General features: G+C 38.9%; 2 protein-coding genes across 9 annotated transcripts in view; one reads left to right on the forward strand and one right to left on the reverse strand.

Moving 5' to 3' along the window:
• Positions 1-27,410, reverse strand: part of CCDC167 (coiled-coil domain containing 167) — a 699,343-nt gene that overhangs the window by 475,406 nt on the left and 196,527 nt on the right. Inside the window, exon 1 of one of the 6 annotated variants that reach the window (XM_050787900.1) lies at positions 21,904-21,908. The exons of 4 other annotated variants lie outside the window; for them this stretch is intronic. The gene's annotated coding sequence lies outside the window, so the exon portion shown is untranslated. Of the gene's footprint in view, positions 1-21,876; positions 21,882-21,903; positions 21,909-27,410 lie in introns of those variants that run through there. One more of the 6 variants, XM_050787899.1, reaches the window with a different exon arrangement.
• ZFAND3 (zinc finger AN1-type containing 3) overlaps positions 1-27,410 on the forward strand; it is a 335,360-nt gene that overhangs the window by 131,531 nt on the left and 176,419 nt on the right. The window lies entirely within an intron of this gene.

Raw genomic sequence — 27,410 nt, forward strand, 5'->3', positions numbered from 1 at the left:
CCACAAGGCAAGGTTGAAACTCTCAATTCATGGGACACTGTTGAGTACAGGAGACATCTTGCCTCAAAAGCATAGAATAATTAGTCCTAGACTGTGAATTGTGAGTACTGGGATAGGGAGTGAGCAAGGCTGGCACACTCATTCCCATGACCACATACTTTCTCATATTTTCTCATCAGGCCAAGCTGATCAAATGTATTCAAACCCTGCATTAAGAAAATTTAAGACTCCTTTCCCCTTCTCCTTCCCCTTCCCCTTCCCCTTCCCCTTCCCCTTCTCTGTGTTGCTGTTTCAGTCTCTGAACAGAGTTTTCAGTCACTGAACAGAGTAAGAAAATTGATTGCCTGTGCTTGTAGGGGATGGGGAGGTTGGTTTAGAGTCGGGGTGGAGGGTTGTTGATGAACTGGGGTTTGGACTCAGCTTGAGATAATTTGGGAAGTGCATATATTCCATAGGTACTCAGAATTTGGAACTCTGTGAAACATCTAAAATCAATTTTGAAAAGTTGTCACATTAAGATGAGGTCCTTGCACATAGCTAGTATTCATTAAATGTTTGAAAAACAAAATAATAGAGTTGAAGCTTACTGTGCTCAGGGCGATATTTCTAAAACTTGAGCATGTACCTGGAGGGGCTGTTAAAACTCATATTGCTGGGTCACACTCCACAGAGTTTCTGATTTAGGAGGCATGAGGGTGGACTGGAACCATTTGTGTGTCTTAAAAGTTCCCAGGTGCTGCAGTGGTCTACAGATGACATGTTGAGAACCACTGGCTTACAGAAGTAAATAGAACACAAAGGAATGCTCAGATCCTCGGAGGAGGAAGAAGAAAAGGAGATAAATAAAGTCACGTAGGTCACCACCGTCAGTCGTTAAGAGTTAGATGACACTAGTGACATAGATTATAGAAAGGGGATATTTTAGGATTTCAAGCTTGGGTAACAAATGACATCAAGTAAGGCAGGGAGATTAAAATGAATGAGAAATGATTATTGGATTTAATGAATACTGTTATTTGTGATCTTGGAGAGCAGTGTTTATCTTTTTGGGGTCACAGAACTTTGAAAACTGATGAAAGCTGTGGATCCCTTTAGAAAAATGTGCAAGTGCTCATAGTTTTGCATATATTTCTAAGGAGGTTCTTGAATTTTATTGAGGCACTTGCATCTGAAGTAATTGAGGCACTTACATCTGCTTTAGGATGGATGGTCTTATTAAGAGTGCTAAGTGTGGAAGCCAAATGTGAAGAGGGAAAGTGTGGGAAGAAGGAAGTAATTGTGGATATGAACAGTCCTTCAGGATTGCAAAGACTTTTGGGAGTGAACTGATAATTGTCCAGTTTCCTCACTTGGAGGTCTAAGCCTGTGATAGTCTTCACATCTCGCTGAGTTTTTAGGATACTATGAAAAAAAATGTACTCATTTATGAAAACTGAAATGACCCATGGCTTTCCTGACTTCCTGGTCACTTGTTTCTTTGCTGCTCTTCAGCTCTGGTGTGATCAGAGTTATTGACTGTTTTTGAAATGATTCAGTCTTTTAGTCTTTCTGTCATGTGTTAAGCAAGTTCCCCCCTTTGTTTCCCTCTTTCATGAAAAACGCAAATTACCTTTTTTCCAAAAGAACTGATTATTCTATAACTTGCCAATTCTAGTGGAAACATATTACCATTTCTTATATCCTTAGTCTCATGCTCTGAACTTGGCATCAATTGTTTTTTTTTTTTATTGAATTCCAGGGCTCTTTTTGTTTATTGTGTAACCTTGGACAAGTGACATAAATTTCTCGGAGTCTCAGTTTGCACTTGTTCTTGGTGGGAATGGTGATATAACCTGCTTTACAGTAGGTTTGTAAGGATCGAATAAATTAGGCAGTTACTAAACTTTCAACATATGTACATGTAAGTTATTTCTTATTAGGTACAGTGTAATAAAATACATTGGTAAGCAATGCTAGGGTCATCTAAATTTGTTTTTTTCTCAAACAGAACATTTGACTGTAGTATCTTGAAACTAGAAGCTGGTATGGAAGAATCGTTGCACAGATGTAAAATGATGGATGGAATGAAAATAGAGTTGCCAGCTACTTTCTAGCTAAGAAATGTGGTAGAACTCTACCCTTAGTTGTTTTCAAGGAGATATGATCTACTCTAGGAAACTTGTCAGTACTTTTATATGCTGGTTGCATATGGACCTAGACCGAAATTATAAGGAAAAGCAGCAGGACCCTGGTAAATATTCCTGGTGAGATAATTTATGCATATGCCTTTGGAGAATAACTCCAATATGCTGTGTATGTGACATATAGGGTGTTATGCTCTATGATTTGTTTCACTATATTTAATCCAAAAATCTTGTACACAAATCAAATAGACTGGACCAGATTAATGAGATCAATAATAAAAGTAAATTTGGATTTTTTTTTCTTCGAAAGAATTTATAATATGACTATGGACAGACTGTTTATGCTTTAGTGGTGTCCATTCAGATCTATAAATTTTCAGTACAAAAATATGATTTAAAAAATTGCTCATTTAGGCTGGGCGTGATGGCTCACACCTGTAATGCCAGCACTTTGGGAGACCAAGGTGGGCAGATCACCTGAGGTCAGGAGTTCAAGACCAGCCAGGCCAACATGGTGAAACCCCATCTCTACTGAAAACACAAAAACTAGCTGGGCATGGTGGTGGGTGCTTGTAATCCCAGCTACTCGGGAAGCTGAGGTAGGAGAATTGCTTGAACCTGGGAGGTGGAGGTTGCAATGAACTGAGATTGTACCACTGCACTTCAGCCTGAGTAACAGAACAAGACTCCGTAAAAGAATTCTCGTTTAGGTAGATTCTGAACCATTTTACGTAAATGAGATTTAAAAAATAATGCTATGTTTCTACCGTCACTAATTAGCAATCCTGGTAGCAAAACATTTGACTTAAGATAATGAGCACTTGAATTGACTTATACTTAGGAAAAAACGTGGAACTACATGGTCATAGCAGTTAAGCTTGGGACGAGTATGTATACATCACCTTTTCTTCCACACTTAAGACTTCTAAAAAACCTTGCTTAGCTTTTCAGGACACCCCCCACCCCCAGCCCCACCGAGGGACAAAATGTACCTTGTGTTTACACTGCTGGTATTTGACAATTGTAAATTTCCATAGGGATAGATGTGAATTCTGGTAAAATTTCTCCCCAAAGCTTGCTTCATTTATTTTCCAAGCTTTAAGATGACTGGCCCCCATTAATGTGCCTGTAAAGTCTGAACCTTAGTCAAAAGTACAGAAATGGTGAAAGGGCTTTAGGAACCAAAATCCTGCCGTAGATTTTATCACCAACATGTTTCCTCTGGGTCATTACTCATTTGTTGGCTTCAGTGGAAGTATTGGTGAAGAATGAAAGAGCTAAGTCCTTGGGGTGTAGAAGTGGGATAGTAAGCTGAGGTGTGGCATTCTCGTCAGCCCCCATTTCACTTTCTGAATTCGCTTAAATGCAAGACTTTGCTTTTGTGCTGGTTTTAACCAATGTGATGCAGCATAGCCTAACACAACACAGTGGTTTGTAAATCAGGCTCCAGTCTAGTTCTGTGACATTAATGTGTAACGACAGAAAATGTTTCAACATTATCAATACAATTTCTCTCCACGGTAGTGATGGTTTCCTGCAAATGCACTTAGTCTGATTTCATCAAAATGGAAATGTTAACACTGGAATTACATAGATGGCTCCAAATCCAGAAATTCTGTCCACTGTTGTTAAGTGAATGAACAGTGTCAAGAATGGATTTTTACTTAATTTTTTTTAGAGCCTAAAGTATTAATAGCATAACTATTTTCTAACGGTTGTGGTAGTATTCCATTTTTGTTGCTTTACTAAATGTCAGTTTGAATAACATGGATTCATATTATGTATAGAAATAATGATTTCACATAAATTGTCAAATATATGTAATATTTGAATATATAAGAATTTGATGTGGACATTATTGGAACTTAATAAAAGACCTTACACTTGTGATCTTTGCTTCTGATGGACAAGCATTTTCTGGAGCTATTTCCTGGTCTGTACTTTGAAAGTCTTTCCATTAAATTGGGATAACTTTCGTCTTCTAGATCCAGAATTAAATTGAGACTAAATAGAGGCTAGTTCCTCAGGCTTACAATTTAAACAGTTTTCTTCTTGAGAACACTTATAACCTAACCTGGGTGAAACTTGAGACGATGAATTCTGTATGGAAATAAATTGCATTTGTTCAAAAGATTTTCTTGAATATCTGCTATGTTTACTGCCTTACATTAAGCACTTTAGGGAGAAGTAAATATATACTTCTTACTCTCAAAATCCTTGAAGTCTAATTGGGGAGGGTAGCCATAAGCATTGAAATAGCAACACAGTATTTCAAGCAAGACCGCTGAAATGTGTTCTGAAATCTTCAAGATACCACAGTGTAGCATATATCTTTCTTAGCTATAAAATGGGGATAATAATAACCCTACTTATTTTTCTGAGAATTAATTGAAATCCTGTGTTAAATAAAATAGTAAAACCACACTGAGCTGGTCAGCTTTAGGCACACTGACCAGCCAAGTAACTCATGCCTGCAAAGCTGTCCTGCAACCCAGGAAATTCAGATTCATACTTAGCAAAATCATATGTTATATGCAGTGAACTTTGAAACCTCAAATGTCAGATCCTTGAATGCCAAGTGTTTAGTGTGACAAACATTTCAAGTCTGTGTTGCCTGCACACATTCATATACATACACCCTTTACTCTGGACGGAAGGCAATGGGGAGTACCATCAGTGATGTTTGCCTGAGCATGGCAACTTAATTCCTTTGTGGAACTGCTCACTTTCCATGAATTACATCCTCCTAGCACGAACAGATTCTGCTGATGTTCAGACAACTACCTTACAATCCTGTAGCTACCTTCCCGTGTGTGCCTTCCATTTATAAGTAAAGGGGAATAAAGGGAAGTTTAGAAAATGTGCTGTATTTACTTGTTCATTCATTCTAAGTACAGAAACTTCTCTCGTCAAAGTTTTTACTCATCTCCAAGTTAAATGACATTTATCAATTCTGAGAGTTCTTCCCCACGCCTTTCCCTACCCCTTGGGGAAAAAAAATTGGCTAGTTTCAGTGGTTCACACCTGTAACCCCAGCACTTTGGGAAGCTGAAGCAAGAGGGTCACTTGAATCCAGGCGTTTGAGACCAACCTGGGCAACATAATGAGACCCCACCTCTACAAAAAATTTAAAAAATAATCAGCCGGGTGTGGTGGGATGTACCCGTAGTCCTAGCTACTCAGAAGGCTGAGGTGAGGGGATTGCTTGAGCCTGGGATATTGAGACCGCAGTGTTCTGTGATCGCACTGCTACATTCAGCCTGGGTGATAGAGTGAGACTCTGTTTCAAAAATTAATAATCAGTGCTCTTAGGATATCTGATTCCAAGACTTGGCTCTTGGATGTCGTTTCTGGGTCTGCTGCCTTGGGTCACCAGAGGGGAGCCCACTCCCCTGAAAAGTAAGTCACTGCTAGGTGGTAGTTGGGCAGTACTCCCTGTGGACCTGAGGTGTCAGTGGACACGAGGTGAGGCTCCTCTGCCTTTGGAAAGGGGAGGGAAGAGTAGGAAGGACTGTGTCTCGTGGTTTGGTTGCCAGCTCAGCTGCAATACAGTAGAACAGCACGTGGACATCTAAGGTTTTTGACTGTGGTCTCTGGCTCCAGGATAGCACCTCTGGCCCCACCAGGAGCCTGGGGGAGCTTGCTGTCCTGAAGGGAAGGACGTAGGTCTGGCTGGCTTTGCTACCTGCTGATTGTAGAGCCCTAGGACATTGAGCAAACAGAGGTGGCAGCCAGGGTGTGGTTACAGTAGGCCTTGGGTGAAACCCAGTGCTGTGCTGGCTTCAGGTTTGACCCAGCAAAGTCCTAGAGCTGGTGGCTACACGAGTACTTGTGTCAGTCCACCCCCATCTCCAAGTGGCTCAGAGCAGAGAGAGAGAAAGAGAGATTCCATTTGTTTGGGAGAAAGTAAAGGAAGAAAACAAGAGTCTTTTTCTAGTAATCCAGAGAACTCAGTCCAAGACCCTCAAGGTGGTACCTCTTAAGAGTCTGCAAGAAACACAGTGCTCCTGGGCTTGAGGTCCCCCCTAAAGCAGATATAGCTTAGATCACCACACCTAAGTCCTTTAGAATGTCTAGGCCTTTCCAAGAAGGATGGGTACAAACAAGCCCAAACTGCAAAGACTACAATAAATACCTAATTCTTCAATGCCCAGACACAGATGAATGTCTACAGGTATCAGGATGATCGAAGAAAACATGACTTTACCAAATGAACCAAATAGGGCACCTGGGACAAATCCTGAAGAAATAGAGATATCTGACCTTTCAGACAGAGAATTCAAGACATCTATCTGTTTTGAGGAAACTCCAAGAAATTTGAGATAACACAGAAGGAATTCAGAATTCTGTCAGATAAATGTAAGAGCGTGAAATAAGCATTAGGCAGAAATTCTGAAGTTGAAAAATGAAACTGGCGTACTGAAGAATGCATCAGAGTCTTTTAACGGCAGAATTGACCAAACAGAAGAAAGGATTAGTGAGCTTGAAGACATGCTGTTTGAAAATACACAGGCAAAAGAAAGGGTAACAATGAAGAATGCTTACAGGATCTAGAGAATAGCTGTAAAAGGACAAATCTAAGAGTTATTGGGCTTAAAGAGGAGGTAGAGATAGTGATAGGCATAGAAAGTTTATTCAAAGGGATAACAGGAAACTTTCCTAATCTAGAGAAAACTATCAGTATCAAAGTACGTGTGAGAGGTGAAGCCGACTGGGCTTCTGGGTCAGTGGGGACTTGGATAACTTTTCTGTCTAGCTAAAGGATTGTAAATGCACCAATCAGCACTCTGTGTCTAGCTAAAGGTTCGTAAACACACCAATCAGCACTCTGGAAAAGTGCACCAATCAGTGCTCTGTGTCTAGATAAAGGTTTGTAAACGCACCAATCAGCACTGTGTAAAAATGGACCAATCAGCGCTCTGTAAAATGGACCAATCAGTAGGATGTGGGTGGGTCCAAATAAGGAAATAAAATGTGGCCACCTAAGCCAGCAATGGCAAACCGCTCAGTTCTGCTTCCGCAGGGTGGAAGCTTTGTTCTTTTGCTCTTCACAGTAAATCTTGCTGCTGCTCACTCTTTGGGTCTGCACTACCTTTAAGAGCTATAACACTCACTGCAAAGGTCTGCGGCTTCACTCTTGAAGTCAAGTGAGACCACAAATCCACCGGAAGGAAGAAACTCTGAACACATCTGAACATCTGAAGGAACAAACTCCAGACATACCATCTTTAAGAACTGTAACATTCACTGCAAGGGTCCGTGGCTTCATTCTTGAAGTCAGACCAAGAACCCACCGGAAGGAACCGATTCTGGACACACATGTAGCCTATAGAACACCAAGTGAGTTTAACCCAAAGAAGACTAAAGACATTTAATAATGAAACTCCCAAAGGTCAAGAAATGGAAAAATTTCTTGAAACAAATTATAGTGGAAACACAACATACCAAAACATGTGGGATATAGCCAAAGCAGTACTGGGAGGGAAGTTTATAGCTATTAGTGCCTACATAGAAAAGAAGAAAAACTTCAGATAAACAGTGATGCACCTTAACTAAAAAAGCAAGAGCAAACCAAATCCAAAATTAGTAGAAGAAAAAGTAAAGATCTGAGCAGAAATACATGAATTTGAGATGAGAAACAATACAAAAAATCCATGAAACAGTTGGCGGTTTAAAAGTTAAAAGAGACAAAACTTTAGCCAGAATAAGAAAAAAGAAAAAGATCCAAATAAATAAAATTAGTTTCTAGTTCTTCAGCTTCCATCCTGCTTCATCAACAGCACTAGTAGTCTTTATGTTTCCAGTCTGCTTCTGAATGTCCAGTCTGCTTCTGAATGTAGAAGCCTTCTTTCCTCCCTTTCTTTCTTTGACTTTCTGCTGTTTTTTCCTCTGAGTCTAGAATTTAAAGATGTTCTATTGATCTAGGTGTCAAGCCCTCCTAAGATCTCTCTGTTGGATATAGTACTCTATCATACTGCAACAGAGTAAGCCAATAATGCAAGGTACATAAGGTATTATAGATAAATAGCTGTGCATTTTCCTGTTCTGTTCCCAAGATCTCAATTATGAGTCTGTTATTTTACAAATCCTACTTTCCTGGAAGAACGTTAACTGTTTTTGACTTGGGCTAGTGTTCCATATATTATAATCCTTTCCATAGTTTGTTCTGTTGTGATTCTATTTCTCCTTCTGTTTCATTCTTCCCCCACCCCCTCAGATTTTCCTTGTCCTCCCTTCTAACTCCTGTAAAAGAAAACAAATCTTTGAGTACAAATCTTTCCTCAAGACTTCTGGACTATTGCTGTCTGTTCAAAGATCAGGTAATATAGTAAAAGAGATACGGACTTTGATGTCCTGCTCTGATGCCTAGCTGTTATAGGTGGATTTACCCAGTTCTGTATCACATGACTACCCTACCATGCTACAGGACCAGAAGGGGTGCTTGATTCATAAGGTAGCCAGTCTATAACTTCTGACCTGTGTGGCTGTTGGGGAAAATGTGAACTTCTGAGAGAGGCAGAGGGAGATTAAATGCTGGTGATGTGCAGGTGTATTGGGCTGGGCCATCTTTGGTTGTGCAGGTTAAAGAAGATGACCGTGGCAAAGAGAACAAAGCAGAACCACTCATAGTGTCAGTAAGTGCACAGACCCTTAGAGACAGCCAGCCATCTTTGGTTTCTGACATTGATTCAATCCCTGCCTTTGGATCCCTATGAGATGTATGTATGTATACAGTTTATCTTTACTTGAGCCTAGTTAAGTAGACTACTCTTACATATACCATAGAGCAAAGTCAAAATACCCATATTCAAAGAACACCAACTGGTCTATCATGCATTCCGGAATCCCTTCTTCCATCATTTCTCTGTAACTTTACAGCTTTCTTTTATTACTTTATGTGGTTTTCAGGACTCTATGGCTTAGTGATTAAGGGCTTAAGTTCATATCATTTACTGTGGAACTTAGGCAAGTTGTACATCCTCTCTGAGCCTTAGTTTTCTCATCTGGGGAATGAGGGTAGTAATAGGACTTAGATCCCTGTGAGGATTTAGTGAGATACTGTGTGTACAGCATACAGTACCGGGCATGTAGTAAGTGCCCAGTGAATATTAACTTATCGTGTATAAATGTAGGATATGAAAATTAGTGTATTGGTTTTTAAACTATCTGTGGTAAAAGACCAGTTCTTTTTTTCTCTCAACCTATGGCAATTCAATATTTTTGTAAAGTACAATAAAAATAACTAGATTTTTAAAAGCACCGATTGTAAAGACATAAAATATAAGTCCTGATTTTTAAATTATTATATTCAGCAAACTTAATATGTCAAATTATAAAATTTTCTAAGTTCTTACCCTTAATTTCTCTACTTACTTGTTTAGACCAGTAACTACTTATTGATCAGTTACTGGTCTACTTATTTAGACCAGTAACAATTTGCAGACTGGCACTGATCTGTGGACTGTGAGTAGCACTGTCCTGGTATATACAGACAATCTCGTGTATGTCAGAATATATATGCACACATATATAATTGGGAAAAAATACCCCAACCATTTCTATAAGGTTAATAGTAAGTAGCCAGAAGTTCATATATCCATTTCTTGACTTGGACAGTGTACAAGGGACATCTGAGACCCCTGGAATTCCTTTCTTATATGGTTGTTATTCCACTGCTTCCCAAGTGAGGGTTGTCCTTCTTTTTTTTTTTTCCTTTGAGTTGTGCTGTTCTTCCCTTCCTGCTCTTCACTTAATGAGGAAACTATACTCTCTGAAGGCCAGATAAATATACATTGTCTTAGACAAATCAGCTGTGATAAGTAGTTGAGAATAGGATACTGAATACTGCTGTCTTGTGGACTGCAGTGAAGCAATCACTGACAGAAGTTTTTAAATTTGAGACAGGATCTCTGTTACACAGGCTGGAGTGCAATGGCACGATCATGGCTCACTTCAGCCTCGGCCTCCCTGGGTTCAGTAACCTTCCCACCTCAGCCTCCTGAGTAGCTGGGACTATAGGCATGTGCTACCATGCCTAGTTAATGTTAATATTTTTTGTAGAGATGGGGTTTTGCCATGTTACCCAGGCTGGTCTTGAACTCCTGGGCTCAAGGGATCCCCCTGCCTTGACCTCCGTAAGTGCTGGGATTGCAGGTATGAGCCACAATTCCTGGCCCAGAAGAATAACTTTAATGATCCTTTACACAACGGCAAACCAGACTGCATGGTTTGTAGACAAAGGGGGAATGAATCATAGAAGAGGTTGGCATTTGCATTTTCCTTCTATGCAAAGACAGTGACAGACCATGATACAGAATTGCAAACAGCAGGTTCTAGAAATAGTAACTGTGATTGATGACTAAAAAGTCTATATACAAATGCTAGAATGTGACCAGGGTTGGGTATTCTCTTCTAAGTATTTTAGGGAAAACTAAGCCTTACATTATCAGATTTTATTTTCAGAGAAATTAGAATTTTCAATTAAAAAGCACATACAAAGTGCCAGACATTGTGCTAAGGTGCCTGGTATCTCTTACTTAATTCTCACCGTAGATTGATCCTCATTATTCACTGAGCAAACAACATTTAGAGAGATTAAGCAACTTGTCCAGGGCCTCGCAGTTCATAAGTGACTGAACCTGATTTGGAACCTAGGTTTGCCAGACTCATAGTTGAATTTTCTGGGTTTTCCCATAAGTGGATTTTCTGGATTTACCTTAAAAAAAAAAAATCACAAATAACTTTGCTGGAACCATTGGAGAAGAAGTTGCCAGCTTGATGCTCTATCACTCCCAAATACTTCAGTGTTTATTTTCTACAAGAACATTTTTCTTTGTAACTAAAACAAAATGTCCAAAATCAGGAAATTAGTATTAATAGATTGTTACCATCTAATCCTCAGGTTTGATAATGTCTTTTATAGCACATGTCCCCATAATGTCCCTTTATTTCCTTCTAGAACAGTTCCCTAGTCTTTTCATGATTTTCATGAACTTGGCACTTTTGGAGATGACAAAGTAGTTATATGTTGTATTTTCCTTGATTTGATTTTATCTGTTATTTCCTCATGTGATGCAAGCGATGTACCTTTGCAGGAATATCGTGTAAATTATGTTGTTCTCATTGTACTCTGTTGTTACAGGGCATACATTTTCAATTTGACTCATTACTAATGATGACCTCTGTAACTGCCTTATTAGGGTGATATCTGCTGGGCTTTAGTGCTGTAAAGTTACTCTTCTTGTTTTTGTAATAAATGTTTGTGGGAAAGTATTTTAAAACTAGGTAAATCTCCATCTTTGTGACACTGTTTACTCATTTAATTTGTATCTACTTGTACTCATAGTTTCCTGTTTTACTCAGTGGATTATGATCTTCTGTACCATTATCAGTTTTGATGCTAAAATTGTCCTAGATTTGGCCTGTAAATGCCTCTTCAGGCATTCTGTGTCTATTTTGAGTAGTTTCGATAGTTTCTTGCTTTCTGGCACAAAAAAAGATATTCTGAGCTCACCTTGTACTTTCCCCATCCCAGCCCTAGATAATCAGTCATTTCTCCAAGGAGCCTCAGTTCTTTTTAAGGGAAACAAGTATTTAGAAGCCAAGATCTGGGTAACCAGTGTGCTCATTACCGTTGGGGTTTTGCTACTTCCAGATCCTCTCAGTGGATACGTTTACATTTACCTATATTTTCTATGTTTATTTCTATGTTTAAATATACTGAAAATTGTGAATTAATACTGATAACTCCAGTTCCAACCCAATACCTCAGGGTTCAGTCTCGTTTTCTCACTTTCTTTTACAGTGTTCTCTTACAGCAAGAAACTTGGTTTCCATTATCCTTGATACACTTGCTAAATGATTGGTCTACTTGTATGTTACCAACCTCCCATCTTTGACCCTATTTTCTCCCCTTCATGGATGTCCTGTTTTTCCTTTTTGAGTGTTGACTCCACATTCCAAACACTTCTCCTTTTGATGTAGTCACCCTTTTCTCTCCACATGGGCTCTCAAGTAAATTTACTTGATGATTTTATTTTACTAACATAATCCTCTTGTTTTGATGGTGTTGCTGCCATATGTAAATGATAACATTAAAGGTTCTCTAAAATGATTGTCCTGCTGGTAGGAGAGCACCAACTAGAATATCTAAATGGGAGGAATTGAACATTAGAACTGAAAAATAACATTTTCTGGGATCATCTTGGGTCAATAATTTGTATTCTGCAAGTGATCACAGGACTAGAATTGTTCTTTTGACAAGAAATTGGGATTTAATGGGTTGTCTCTAGAAGTCTCATTAGAGATTTAAAAGAAAAACAAGTTTTAATATTCTGTAGAGGTTGTAGAATGAGATATGTTCCTGGGGTAGGCAAGAGGGCTAGGAATGGATGGGAAAAAAATAAAAGTTTTCATTGAAAGTACTAATTGGGTGAGGCCTAACCATTGATAGGATACTGTGTATTCAGAAAGCCAAAAAAGATATAGAGCTGGGTTAGCGAATACTGGATGCAGACTCCTCCTTGGAGGGGTGAAAAACCAGACCACCTGACGGAGGATCAGTAGGAAGCCTGAAGCTGGGTGTTAATATGGGGGTTGTGGTGTTGGTAGTATTTGGTGTGTGCTGCTCCATGGGGAAAATAAGCAGTAAGGATGGCTAGCAGTTACTATGAGAGAGGCTTTAAATCTTTTCAGAGTGAGTACTGGGACAGGGCGTGAGCAAGGCTGGCATACTCATTCCCAAGACCACATGCTTTCTCATGTTTTCTCATCAGGCCAAGCTGATCAAATGTATTCAAACCCTGCATTAAGAAAATTTAAGACCCCCTTCCCCTTCCCCTTCCCCTTCCCCTTCCCCTTCTCTGTGTTGCTTGAGCTGGTTTTAAACTCCTGGTCTCACTTAAGTGATCCTCTCACCTCAGCCTCCCTAGTTGCTGGGATTACTGGTGCAAGCCACCATGCCCAGTTGACCTTGTGTTTTTGAAACATCCAAGTGTGTCCAGTAATCTGGGAGCATTATGAAGTCCTACCCCTAAAATTCTTAAATATATATTTCAATGCAATTAAACTGCAGTCTTGTGTCACTTAACAATGAGGACATGTTCTGAGTGAACTTCCTAGAGTGAACTTGCACAAACCTAGTTGGTGTAGCCTACTACACACCTAGGCTATATGGTATAGGCTGTTGCTCCTAGGCTACAAACCTGTGCAGCATGTGACTGTACTGAATACTATAGGCATTTGAAACACAGTGTTAAGTGTTTGTGTGTCTAAACATAGAAAAGGTGTAGTAAAAGTACAGCATTAAAATTTTGTGGTATCAGTGTTGCATATGTGGTTCATCATGTACAGAAATGTTGTTATGTGGCATATGATTGTTTATGCTATTTGCAGTATTTTTAAGCAAGAGAAAGGTATGTAGGGGAAGCAAATACAGATACTTCTTGATTTAAAATTAGGTTACATCCCGGTAAATCCATGGTAAGTTAAAAATACCGTAAGTCAAAAAGGCTGTTAATACCCTTAAGCTGCCAAACATCATAGCTTAGGCTACAGCCTACCTTAAACATGCTTAGAGCACTGACATTAGCCTATAGTTGGGCAAAAATCATCTAACACAAAGCCTGTTTTATAATAAAAGTGCTAAATATCTCATATTTTATTAAATAGTGTACCAAAGTGAAAAACAAAATGGCTGGATGAATACTCAAAGTATGGTTTCTACTGAATGTGTTTGGCTTTTGTACCATGGTAAAGTTGAAAGAGTATGTAATTCAAACCATTGAACATCAGGGAATGTCTGTATATGATAGTGGTCAGAGTAGTGAGTTACTCAGAAGAACTAAAATACTGTGTGTGTGTGGGAGGGGACTTGCTTCAGTGGTTATTGAAATTTGCTTTTTTTTTCTGTTCACCTGTGCCAGATTTGAATATTTGGGAGATGTTTACTCCCTGAAAATCTGAGGGGAACTGCTTCTTTGATGGGAATCTTGCTTAGTAGATTCTTGCTCAATGTTTATTTTTAGGAAACAATCAAATCCCCTTGTGGTTATTAAATTAATTTAGTATCAGGCCGGGCACCAGTGACCTCAGGAGTTTGAGACCAGCCTGACCAACATGGTGAAAACCCCATCTCTACAAAAATCCCAGCTACTTAGGAGGCTGAGACACAAGAATCACTTGAACCCAGGAGGTGGAGGTTGTCAGTGAGCTGAAATGGCGCCATTGCACTCCAGCTTGGGTGACAGAGCAAAATAAATAAATAAATAATTTAGTATCATTAAAATCAGAGAATTTAGAAGTTTTGTTAAGATGTAAAGTCCTACCCAGAAGAAAAACGTATAGGTCAGGGATCAAAAATGTGTCAGATTTTTCATAACAATATGAACAGTTGGTAAGTAAATGGTATATGGCAGATCATTGAATTATGCTTGCAGTTTTCGAAAGTTTGAAGTTAAGTAAAAATTAAAAGTAACAAAAGATTTTGCATGTCAAGGTTCTAGCCTGTTTCTTCTGGTGTACTGAGAGGCCAGAGGAACCCATTCTAGGGACTAAGTATTGACACAATTTGGTTCTGTGGCAAGAATTACCTAGTGTCCTCGCTCTAAGGCCCAGTAGGTCAGAGCCCTTGACTCAGATTTCAGGACAAGAAACAGAGAAAGATTGGAATAGGATTGGAATGGAGCCTCCCAGTAATTTTAAAAAACACTTAGTATGGGACCAGGCGTGGTGGCTCACGCCTGTAATCCCAGCACTTTAGGAGGCCAAGGTGGGTTGATCACGAGGTCAGGAGATCGAGACCATCCTGGCTAACATGGTGAAACCCCGTCTCTACTAAAAATATAAAAAATTAGCTGACCGTGGTGTTGGGTGCCTGTAGTCCCAGCTACTCGGGAGGCTGAGGTAGGAGAGTGGTGTGAACTGGAGAGGCAGAGCTTGCAGTGAGCAGAGATCGTGCCACTGCACTCCAGCCTGGGCTACAGAGCGAGACTCCGTCTCAAAACAGACAGACAGACAGACAAACAAACAAAACCCACTAAGTATGCGTTGGTCTAGGACCATCATTTATTCTTCCTCAGTCTTTCTGTGAAGATCCTTGTTGAAAATTTAGATTGATGGTGTAGTTTGTGATGTTGATACAGGTGTATTTGTTCACAGAGATTTGAGTATATTCCTTTCAACCATCAGGAATAACTTTTAGTTTTTGTTTGATCATAATTTTTAGTCTCCATTCTCTGTAAAGTGCTTTACATTTAACAAAGTGCTTTTGTAGTTCTTGTTATTTTGAACCCATGAACTAAGATCTTTTTTCTGAGCCATCTTGTGCCCCAGCCCTTACTTACTGAACCCTCTTATTGTATATACTGAACACATTTTTAAATTGAAGAGATGCTATTCTGTGTATCTTTGCAGGGGAATGAGTCCTAGGTTGGCCATTATCTTACTAGTTGAGATTAATTTTTTGCTTATACTTGTTGATTTGACTGATTTGACTGTAAATTTGTTGTTGGTGGCTGGATGAAGTTTTCCAGCACATTTCCTCATATTGCCAAGTTCTTCTACAATGACTGAACCTACTCTTCATTACTTCCAGTCAGCAGTCTCACACTTAATTCCAAGGTTTATTTAAGATTTTTTTTTTTTCTGAAAAAGCAATGCTTGCTTTCCATATTTGCATATTTTTCTCTGCCTGAAGAGCAGAAACAATGGCTTCATCTTGCATTTGTATCAAATTCTTCTCATTGATATATCTTGTCCTTATTAGGTAGTTGTTTCCCAGCTGGGTGCAGTGGCTTCTTCCTGTAATCCCAGCACTTGGGAGGTCAAGGCGGGAAGATTGCTTGAGCCTAGGAATTCAAGACCAGTCTGGGCAAAATAGTGAGACCCCATCTGTACAAAATTAAAAAAAAAAAAAAAAAATTAACCCAGTATGGTGGTGTGTGCCTGTAGTCCCAGCTAGTTGAGAGGTTGAAGTGGGAGGATTGTTTGAGCCCAGAAGGTCAAGGCTGCAGTGAGCCGTTATCTTGCCACTGCACTCCAGCCTGGGCGATAGAGTAAGACCCTGTCTTAGAAAAAATAAAAATAAAATAAAAATCTTTGATTTCCAAAATGATTTTTGGTTGCATAGGAGGGAAAGAAAAAATGGAATATCAAAATTAGTTGTGTATGCTCAGTTTTTCTCCCACTTCCTTCGTTTGGGTTAAACAGCCTCTCTCCTATTTATTTTAACCTGTTTGCAATTTATTAGGCTTGGTAGGACCCAGCTGTTGTACCTCACTTAGCACATTACCCATTTTGCTTTTTTAAAGTGACTGAGGCAGCAGCTGTTCTCCAGCTGCACACAGAAGGCCCACATAAAGCTGGGTTTAGCACATAAGCCCCACTCTATAAGAGCATTAATTCACCAACCCAGTCTTTCTGTTTTGTTAGCCACTCAAAGTCTATACTTGCCTCTGTGAGGCTTCAGAAATAATGGATGAATCTTCTGTTAATGAAAATACACCTCCAGATATAATATACACACTAAGTGTGGTGTTAGAATAACAGATGTGGCTGCTCAGCATTTTTTGGACTCTTGTAGGTATATAGAATTGTGAGAATGTTAATTTTGAGGATCTATGAAGAGTTAGGACTTACCAGTTATGATTTGAAACACTCAAGATTATCTCTTGGAGTCACACACAATAGCTGTTATTTTATTTGAATGAGATCATTAGCAGATTGATAGTTGGACGAGGTGCTATACTTTATGCCTTCTCTTCCCTTTGTAAGGTTTTCAGGCCTATTAATTTTTTTTTTTTTTTACAACATTGGGGTAAGATTTTATTTTGGCTGACGGTACTTAAAATGGGTGGATGAGTGATAGATAATATTTGTCTTCACTACTGGCTGTAAACTGGGATTAGAGTAGATTTATTTATTTATTTATTTATTTATTTAGCAGTCAACTAGAAACAAGTGCTGTGAAGTCAGTAATGTATGGCTTTAGTGAAGAGTCCACTTAACTGAAAGTAGACCTGAATTATTCATGCAATTTGCCAACATTTATATCCATTAATAAAGTGGCAGTTTATTTTGAAAAAAACTTTGCACTTACTGAATTTTTGTTGGCATTTCCCTCCCTCGAGTTCATTTGTCAAAGTCATCATGAGTATACTCTGTCAGTATATTCATGGCTTTTAATTGTTTCACTGCTTCTTCTTAGTTTCTGAGTTGCTGATTTGGTAAAACTGTCACGATTTTCTTCTCTGTCAGTTTTCAAATGTTGCAAAGCAGGCAGAACAACTTTGAGTCCCGTAGATTATTGATGGTGCTTTGCAAGTAGTTAAATACACCTAAGGTAAAGGAAATTTTATGGGATTAAAAAAAAATTCTATGCTCCCTTCTAGGTTGATAGTATTTGAAGCAAATTTCATTTCATTGGTGGGTGGCCCCAGTACCTAAACTTTAAAAAGCATGGATTTATAAAACTGTTAACGCCACTTACGAAAATATCTGCAGAACTAAAGAGTTGTGAAAAAGCTATCATCTTTCTCTAAACTTGGTTACTGTGGAGTAGCACTGTCTAATGCAACTTTTTGTAATGATAGAAATGTTCTCTATCTGTGCTATCCAACATGGTAGCTACATGTGGTTATTGAACACTTCAGGTGTGGCTAGTGTGACTTACGAATTGCATTTTCCATTTTATTTAATCGTAGTTAAATAACCACATGTGTCTGTTGCTTTCTGTATTAGATAGCACAACTTTGAAGCATTACACCGAGTACCTAAGCTAGTGTTTCTGAGATAAAATCATCCTTTGTGATATTCCTGAAGCTGAAGAAGGCCTATGTATGGCCTGGAGTCAGAAATTGTTGATGACTTGTCTTGATTTTTTCGTGAAATAATTTAAGGGCTGTCTTCTCTTTCAAATCTAGGAAAATTCTGAAATGTTCTTTCTCATCTACTTAGAAAGCATTTACTATCACCTTTTGATGAGCAATACAGTGGTCAGTATATTGTGTTGTAGGTTTGATTAGTTCTCTATCTCAGGGAGATAGCTTTAGTGACTTGAGAGTTTATTGCCTATCTGCAGGAAAATAATAAACTTTTGCTTTACTCAAAATTGTCAGACTTGGAAGTAGGAATAGCAGCTTTTGCCTTTCCACAGCAAATAATTATTCTTTTGGCTACTTCACATACCTGCCACCTTTACCTTCATTATTTTCTCTGAAAAAGAAATCTTGGCTTATTGCAACCTCTGCCCCTCCCGTAAGTTCAAGCAATTCTCATGTCTCAGCCTCTGGAGTAGCTGGGATTACAGGAGCCTGCCACCATGCCTGGCTAATTTTTGTATTTTTTAGTAGAGACGGAGTTTCACCATGTTGGCCCGGCTGGTCTCGAACTCCTGACCTCAAGTGATCTGCCCTCCTCGGCCTCCCCAGACTGCTGGGATTACAGGCATGAGCTACTGTGCCCGGCCTGAACTCATACATTATATACTCTCTTTCTCTCTCTCTTTTTTTTTTTTTTTGGAGAAAGGGTCTAGCTGTGTTGCTCAGGCTGGAGGACAGTGATGTGATTACAGCTCACTGCAGCCTCAGTCTTCTAGATTCAGGCAATCCTCCCACCTCAGCCTCCAGAGTAGCTGGAGCTACAGGCGTGTGCTCCAACACCTGGCTAATTTTTGTAGAGATAGGGTCTTGCTGTGCTGCCCAGGCTGGTCTCAAACTCATGGGCTCAAGCGATTGTCCCACCTTGGTCTCCCAACGTGCTGGAATTATATGTGTGAGCCACCATGACCAACTATATACTCTTTTGTTTGGTCTGGCTACTTTCACTCAGCATGTTTTGAGATTCATCTACGTTGTTGTCTGTATCAATAGTTCATTCTTTTCTTTTGCTAAGTAGTATTCCATTATGTGGCTAATACTACAAACTGCCTAATCCATTTATTAGTTGATGGACATTTGGTGGCTTTGAGCTCCTGAACTCATGTGGTCCTCCTACCTGAGCCTTCCAAGTAGGTAGGAATGTAGGTATGTGCCACTATGCCTGGCTATCACATAAATGTCTTTATATGGATGTATATTCCTTTGCTTCTAGGTAAATGCCTACAAATGAAATGTCTAGATCATATCATAGGTTGTATGTTTTAACTTTTTAAGAAACTGCCAGACTTTTCCAAAGTGGTTATATTGTTCAGCATTCCTACCAGCAATGTATGGAAGTTTCAGTTCCTCCATATCCTCACCAACACTTAGTATGGTCAGTCTTTTTAATTTTAGACCTTCTAATAGGTGTGTACTGATATCTCATTATGGTTATAATTTGCATTTCTCTAATGCCATTGAGCATCTTTTCATGAGCTTATCGCTATCCATGCATCTTTGTTAAACCATTGAAATTTTTTGCCTCTTTTTAAATTGGGTATTTTCTTTTATTACTGATATTATTAATATTCTTCTGGATACAAATCTTTTTCATATTTATGTTTACAAAGATTTTTTCTTGCTCTGTGACTTGTCTTTTTTATAACAGTGAGTTTTGAAGAGAAGTTTTTCATTTCAATGAAGTTCAGTTTATCCATTTGTTCTTTATAGATCATGCTTTTAAATATTTTTTCTATATTTTCTTCAGGAAGTTTCATAGTTTTAGGGTTTATATTTATACTGATGATTTATGTAAATTTTTATATATGATATGGAGGTATACATCTGAGTTTATTATTTTCAAGTACCAGTAGTTAAAAAGGCTATCTTTCTTCACACTGCAGTACCTTTGGGCCTTTGTCAAAAGTCAGTTGTCAATATATGTGTGTTGTTTTTTTTTTCCCTGGAGTTTATATTCTGTTGCATTGATCTGTTTGTCTGCCTTTATGCCAATACCTCTTTTGATTACAAAAACTTTATAATAATTCTTGAAATCACGTAATGTTAATCCTTCAACTTTATTTTCAGAGTTGTTTTGGCTATTCTAGGTCCTTTTTATTTCAATATGAGTTTTAGAATCAGTTTGTCAGTTTCTCCCAAAAAACCTGCTGGATTTGTGATTGGGATTGCTGTGAATGTGTGGACTAATTTGGGAGAATTTACATCTTAACAATGTTGAGTCTTTCAACCTATGATAGAAGTGATCTCTCTTTAGGCCTTCTTTAATTTCTCTCAGCAAAATTTCATATTTTTTGTTGTATAGGTCTTTCACATATTTTGTCAGATTTATCTCTAAGCAATTAATATAGTTGATGCTACTCTAAAGGGTATTTAACCATTAAAAAAAAGTATCTGATGGTTGATATATTGATGTTGTATCTGTAAACTTGGTAAACTTATTTGTTCTAGTAACTTTATTATTTATTCATTGGATTTTCTATAAAGATGTATTAGTCCATTTTCACACTGCTATAAAGATACTACCAGAGGCTAGGCGTGGTGGCTCATGCCTGTAGTCCCAGTACTTTGGGAGGTCGAGGTAGGAGGGTCCGTTGAGGTCAGGAGTTTGAGACCAGACTGGCCAACATGGTGAAACCCTGTCTCTACCAAAAAAAGACAAAAGTTATCTGGGAATGGTGGCACACACCTATAGTCCCAGCTACTTGGGAGGCTGAGGTGGAAGAATCACTTGAGCCCAGGAGGTAGAGGTTGCAGTAAGCTGAGATTGTGCCACTACACTCCAGCCCGTGTAACAGAGTGAGACACTGTCTCTAAAAAAAAAAAAAAAAAAAAAAAAAAAAAAACTGCCTGAGACTGGGTAATTTATAAACATAAGAGGTTTAATTGACTCACAGTTCTACATGGGCAGGGAGGCCTCAGGAAACTTAACAATAATGGTGGAAGGCAAAGGAGAAGCCAGGCGTGTCTTACATGGTGGCAGGTGAGAAAGAGGAAGGGCCACACTTTAACACCATCAGCTCTTGTGAGAGCTCCCTTTTACTATCACGAGAACAGCATGGGGAAACCACCCCCATGATCCAGTCACCTTCCACCAGGTCCCTTCCTGGTGGGGACATGTGGGGATTACAATTTGAGATGATATTTGGGTGGGGACACAGAGCCAAACCACATCACCAGACAGTCATGATGTTTGTGAATGAAGACAATTGTACTTCTTTCTCTCCACTTTAGATACCTTCTATGGTCATGTACTCTGAATTTTGAGGATACATTCAGAGAAATGCATTGTTAGGCAATGTCATCGTTGTGCTAACGTCATAGAGTATACTGCACCAAATACTGTAGGCAATTGTAACACAATGGCTAATCTTATGAGACCCTCATTGTATATGTGGTCTGTCATTGACTGAAATGTTGTGTTATGTCGTATTTCTTTTCTCACATTATTATACTGGTTAGACTCCTCAGTACGATTTAATTATTTATTTGTTTATTTTTGAGACTGAGTCTCGCTCTATCGGCCAGGCTGGAGTGCAGTAGCACGATCTCAGCTGACTGCAACCTCTGCCTCCCGGGTTCAAGTGATTCTCATGCCTCAGCCTCCTGAGCCACTGCACCCAGCCTACAATGTTGAATAGAGGTAGTTAGAGCAAATGTCCCTTTCTGTTGCTGATGTAAGAGGGCAAGCTTTCAGTCTTTCACCATGAAGTATGAGATTAGCTATAGGCTTTTCACAGATGCTCTTGATTAGGTTAAGGAAGCCCCCTTTTGTTTCTGGTTTGCTGAGTTTTTTTTTTTTTTTCAAATGAAGAATGAATGTTAAATTTTGTAAAATGCCCCTCCCCCTCCCCTCCCCTCCCCTCCCCTCCCCCCCCCCCCCCCCCCCCCTCCCCCCCCCCCCCCCCCCCCCCCCCCTCCCCCTCCCCTCCCCCTCCCCTCCCCCTCCCCTCCCCCTCCCCCTCCCCCTCCCCTTCCCTTCCCTTCCCTTCCCTTCCCTTCCCTTTTCTTTTCTTTTTTTCTTTTTTTTGAGACAGAGTCTCACTCTGTCTCCCAGACTGGAGTGCAGTGGCTTGATCTCAGCTCATTGCAACTTCCGCCTCCTGAGTTCAAGTGATTCTTCTGCCTCAGCATCCTGAGTAGCTGGCATTACAGGTGCCCACCACCATGGCTGGCTAATTTTTGTATTTTTAGTAGTGACAGGGTTTCACCAAGTTGGTCAGGCCAGTCTCGAACTGAGACCATGCCTGGCTATAAAATGCTTTTTCTATGTCTGTTGAGATCATGTGGTTTTTTCCTCTTTTAATTCATTAATATAGTAAATTAATTACACTGGTTGGGTTTCAAATGTTAAAGCAGTCATACAATTTTGGTATAAATTCCATTTGGTTGTGATACATTCTATTGTTGGATAAAATCTTGCTTAAGATTTTTGCATCTACATTTCATCATGGATGTTAGTCTGTAGTTTTATCTTGTAATGTCTTTCTCTGGTTTTGTTATTAGAGTACTTCTGAACTCACAGAATGAGTTGGAAAGTATTCCCTTCCTCTTTAATTTTCTGTTAGGAGTTTGTTTAGAGTTGCTGTTGTTTCTTCTTTAAATGTTTGGTAAGATTCACTAATGAAGCCATCTACACAAGGAGTTTTCTTTGTCAGAGAGTATTAACTGAAAATGCAATTTATTTGATAATGATACAGGGCTATTCAGAGTATCTGTTTCTTCTTGAGTGAGCTTGTCTTTCAGTGCATTTGTCCATTTCTTCTAACTTGTATTTATGGCATAAAGTTGTTTATAACATTTCATCCGTCTCAGCTCCCTGCAACCTCTTGCCTCCCGGGTTCAAGTGATTCTTGTGCCTCAGCGTCCTGAGTAGCTGGGATTACAGGCGCCGGCCACCACACCTGGCTAATTTTTGTATTTTTAGTAGAGGTGGGATTTTACCATGTTGGCCAGGCTGGCCAGCATTTTATGCTTTTAATATATATAAAACTGTAGTGAAGACACCTCTCATTTCTGATACTGATAATTTGTGTCTTTTTTTTTCCTAGTCAGTCTAGCTAGACGTTTATCAACTTATTGATCATCTCAAAGACCCCTCTTTTGGGTTTCATGGCTTTTTTCTGTTACATGAATTCTCACTTTAATCTTGTTTTCTTTCTTCTACTTTGAGTTTATTCTTATTTTCTTTCTTAAGGTGGAGACTGAGTTTATTGATTTGAAATCTTTCCTAATAAAGATATTTAATGCTAAAATTTTTCACCTCATTACTGCTTCAGTGGCAGCCTACAAATTCTGCTGTGGTGGTCTTTTAATATCCATCTCTGCTAATTTCAACATCTCTGTCAGTTCTGAATTGGTTGTGATTATTCTTTTCATGGGTCATGTTTTCTTACATCTTTGTGTATTTGATTATCTGTGTCTGGGTGGCAGATACCGTGAGATTTACTTCGTTGGGTGCCAGGTATTTCTGTAAATGTACAAATTTTGATCTTTGTTCTAAGATGCAGTTAAGTTACTTGGAAACAATTTCGTCTTTTGGAATTGGTGTGTGTGTGTGTGTGTGTGTGTGTGTGTGTGTGTGTTTTAAAAGTGGGTTTAGAGAGGTGCTCAGTGTAGAGTTAATTGTTCTCTACTTCCAAGATAAAACCTTCTTGAGTACTCTATGCAATGCCCCTGAATTATGAGTTTTTCCAGTCTGACATTGGACACAGGCACAATTCCTTGCCCTGTCTGTGCGTCTCAAGCCCTGTCAAAACAATCCATTACGATGGTTCTTTCCCTGGTTTCAGATAGTTTTTTCATATGCATGTGCTGACCTGTACTTGGCTGAATAATCAGGACCCTTTCCTGAAATATAACTCTTCCTTGTGTGTTTTTCTGTTCTGTGAACTCCGAGCTGCTTTGTTCTCATCAGGCCTCTTAGCTTATTTCCTCAACTCAGCACATCTGCTAAGTAGGACCAGCTATATAATTAGCAGGGCCTAGTGTAAAATGAAAATGTGTGCCTTTGTTAAAAAATTACTTAGTTTCTTAAAATTCTAATTTTAATCAGATCATTAAACCAAGCACTGCACCCTTCTGAGCTGCAGCTGCACAGGTTACATGCCTACCAAGCCAGGGCTACTACTGCTGGACTCCACTTTGCATTCCCTTCTCTGTTCCATGGCCCGGTAATTCTCTTCAAGGCAATAAGCTGAGACAGTTATAGGGCTGGTCTTCGTTTTCCATCTCTCAGAGGTCACTGTCTTTTTTTTTTTTTTGCCAGATGTCCAGAGTCATGAAAATTGTAATTCTTGTCTGTTGTTTTTGTTTCAGGCAGGAAGAGAAATCCAGTCCCTGTTAACCTGCCTTGCTTGGATGTAGTTGTTTTTAATGTACATTTTGTTTGAGGACCTTGTAGCAGCTTTTGTGTCAGTACTAGGCAAAGATTTCCCTATTTGGCCTCTTGGCTTGGTGCCTTGTTTAGAGCTGTTTGGGTAAAATCTCTCTTGTATCATTTGCTGATCTGTTTTCCAATTTGTTTTCCTGGTAACCATCAACTCCATTTTCTGAATTGTATCACTTGATTTGAAGCAAGTGTTAGCTTCCTGCTTGAAACCACTCTGCCCTTATTCTTCTTTCTGCTACATTTAACTGCAAACTGCAATGGGTGAGGACAATTCTCTTCTTCTACCTCCTGCACAATACATCCCCTTGCAGTACAATTTGATCGGCATTTGTGCAGTAAGGTATTAACAGCTTTTCAGATATGCCCTGCCCTATTAGCAAGAATATACAGCGATACAAAAATGAATTTGTCAAGAGTTTTATGGCTTCATGATCTATCGTACAATATTAATCCTGCTGCAGTGTTATTAAGTCATTTTTCATCTCCCCTCAAATTAATGTTGACGTTCTATTACTGGATTTGTTCTTGTCCCCAGATTAAAACATAAAGGAAAAAAGTCTTCCCTGCTACAATATTAAAATTAATTGTAGGGTAAGCAGTACCCAGCTTGGTGAAGTAGATTCCTCTTGGAAAATTTATAACGGGAATTTATTTCTCTGCTTTCTATTTGTTCTTGTGCACAAAAAAGCACAATTGGAATATACTTCTAAGGGCACCAGGAGAACATAGCAAGGATCAGGGGGTACATTTAAGTCACTGAGTTATCTAAAAGGGAAATGAGAAATCAGTGGTCTGAGCCTAAGGCAACCATACCTAGCTTGTACTTCCAGCCTAGAGGCTGATCGGGATACTTGTGGTAATAGATGTATAAGTAGAAGAATTTTGGCTGACTTAGGATGCTATTTTCTTCATAGGAATAGCTTGTTTCTTGTATTTGGAAACATTTGGGGCATTTAAACAGAAACTACAGCATGTTGAGGTCAACAGTTATAAATCACAGTACAACCTTGTTCAGGACTCTGGAATGAGAAGACAGCTGTTATCTTTGTCTCAAATTTGGACTAAGTGATGCTTTTCTGTGAAAATTCTTTTTTTAAAATAACTATTTTCACCCATATTGAAGCCAGGATCATCAGCTTCATGTCTGTGACCGCTATAATGAGATCTTAGGGTATTGTGATTTTTGGTCATGGTTAGGTAGGTGCTTTAGAATGCTCATTGTTACTGTAGGAGGATCATGGAATTCTCAAGAAGTTTTGTTATAAATTCTAAATTTAAAATATGTAATATGTAAATATATATGTATATTTTTGATGTGAAACACCAAAATATATAGTGTTTGACTCTGGGTGGTGGCTTGTGGGGGAAATAATGTTATTTAAAAATTTTTTCCTTGTAGAAGATCAACATGAGTTGTGTAAACCGAAGAGTAACTGAGACAAGTCTCAATTTTGGAAGTTTATTTTGCCAGGGTTAAGGATGCACCTGTTACAAAGCCTCAGAAGGTCCTAATGACATGTGCCCAGCGTGGTCAGGGCACACACAGCTTGGTTTTATGTATTTTAAGGAGACGTGAGACATTAGTCAGTATATGTAAGATGTACAGTGGTTCAGTCTGGACAACTCAAAGTGGGGAGAGGGCTTCTGGGTCATAAGCAGGTAAATGACACTTTCATTCTTTCGAGTTTCTGATTAACCTTTCACGGAATACACCATTTACAAGAATGGTCACTTATGCCGTAGTCTTGCTTAGTGAAACAATAGGGCAAAGGAAGCAATCAGATATGCATTTGTCTCATGTGAGCAGAGGGACAACTTTGAGTTCTGTCTGTCCTTTGTCCACGAGGAATTTCCTTGTGGGTAAATTGTGAGGGAGTTATGTAGCTTTTTTATCTTCATAGGTATCTTATTTAGGGATAGAATGAGAGGCAGATTTGCCATATGCAATTACCAGCTTGACTTTTTCCTTTGGCTTAGTGATTTTGGGTCCCGAGATTTATTTTCCTTTCACGGTTGTACAATAAAAATGTAGCCAATTATATATATTTTTATATTTGCAAATTACATAAGCAGTGGAGCAGCCTTCTAGAGGGTGAAAGATGATGCAAATATAGTCTTGTGTAACAGTGTTTCCATCAAGGACAGACCACATATACAACAGTGGTCCCATAAAATTATAATGGAACTGAAAAACTCCTGTTGCCTAGCGACATGGTAGCCATCCTAACAGAATACATTACGCATGTGTTTATGGTGATGCTTGTGTAAGTATATCTACTGTGCTGCCAGTTGTATAAAAGTATAGCCAGTACAATTATGTACACCACATAATGCTTGATAATGACAAGAAATGACTGTGTTACTGGTTTATGTATTTACTATGCTATCTATCCTTAGAGTGTGGTATTTATTTTTTTAAAGTTAACTGTAAAATAGCCTCAGGCAGCTCCTTCAGGAGGTATTCTGGAAGAAGGCAGTGTTTTCACGGGAGATGATAACTCTATACCTGTTACTACCCCTGAAGACCTTCCAGTGGGAAAAGATCCTTGTGGAGGTGGAAGACGGTGATGCTGATGATCCTTACCCTGTGTTGGCTTAGGCTAATGTATGTGTTTGTGTTGCAGTTTTTAACAAAAAGTTTAAAAAGTAAAACTAAAAATGTTTTAAAGTAGAAAAAAGCGTATACAATAAGGCTATAAACAAAATATTTTTGTACAGCTGTTACGTTGTGTTTGTGTTGTAGGCTAAATGTTAATACAAAAGAGTCCAAGGTTTAAAAAATTTTAAAGTTTTATAATATAAAAGTGACAGTGAGCTAAGGTTAGTTTATTATTGTAGAAGGAAAAAATATTTTAAAAAATAATTTAGTGTACCATGTGTACAGTTTATAAACCCCACAGTAATGTGCTAGGCCTTCACATTTACTGACCATTCACTTATGCAGAGCACCTTCCAGTCCTGTAAGCTCCTTGCATGGTAAGTGTCCTATACAGGTGTACTATTTTTTATCTTTTTTTTTTTCAG

This window comes from Macaca thibetana, chromosome 4 (assembly GCF_024542745.1).
Source record: "Macaca thibetana thibetana isolate TM-01 chromosome 4, ASM2454274v1, whole genome shotgun sequence".
In the NCBI taxonomy this organism is placed as follows: Eukaryota; Metazoa; Chordata; class Mammalia; order Primates; family Cercopithecidae; genus Macaca; species Macaca thibetana.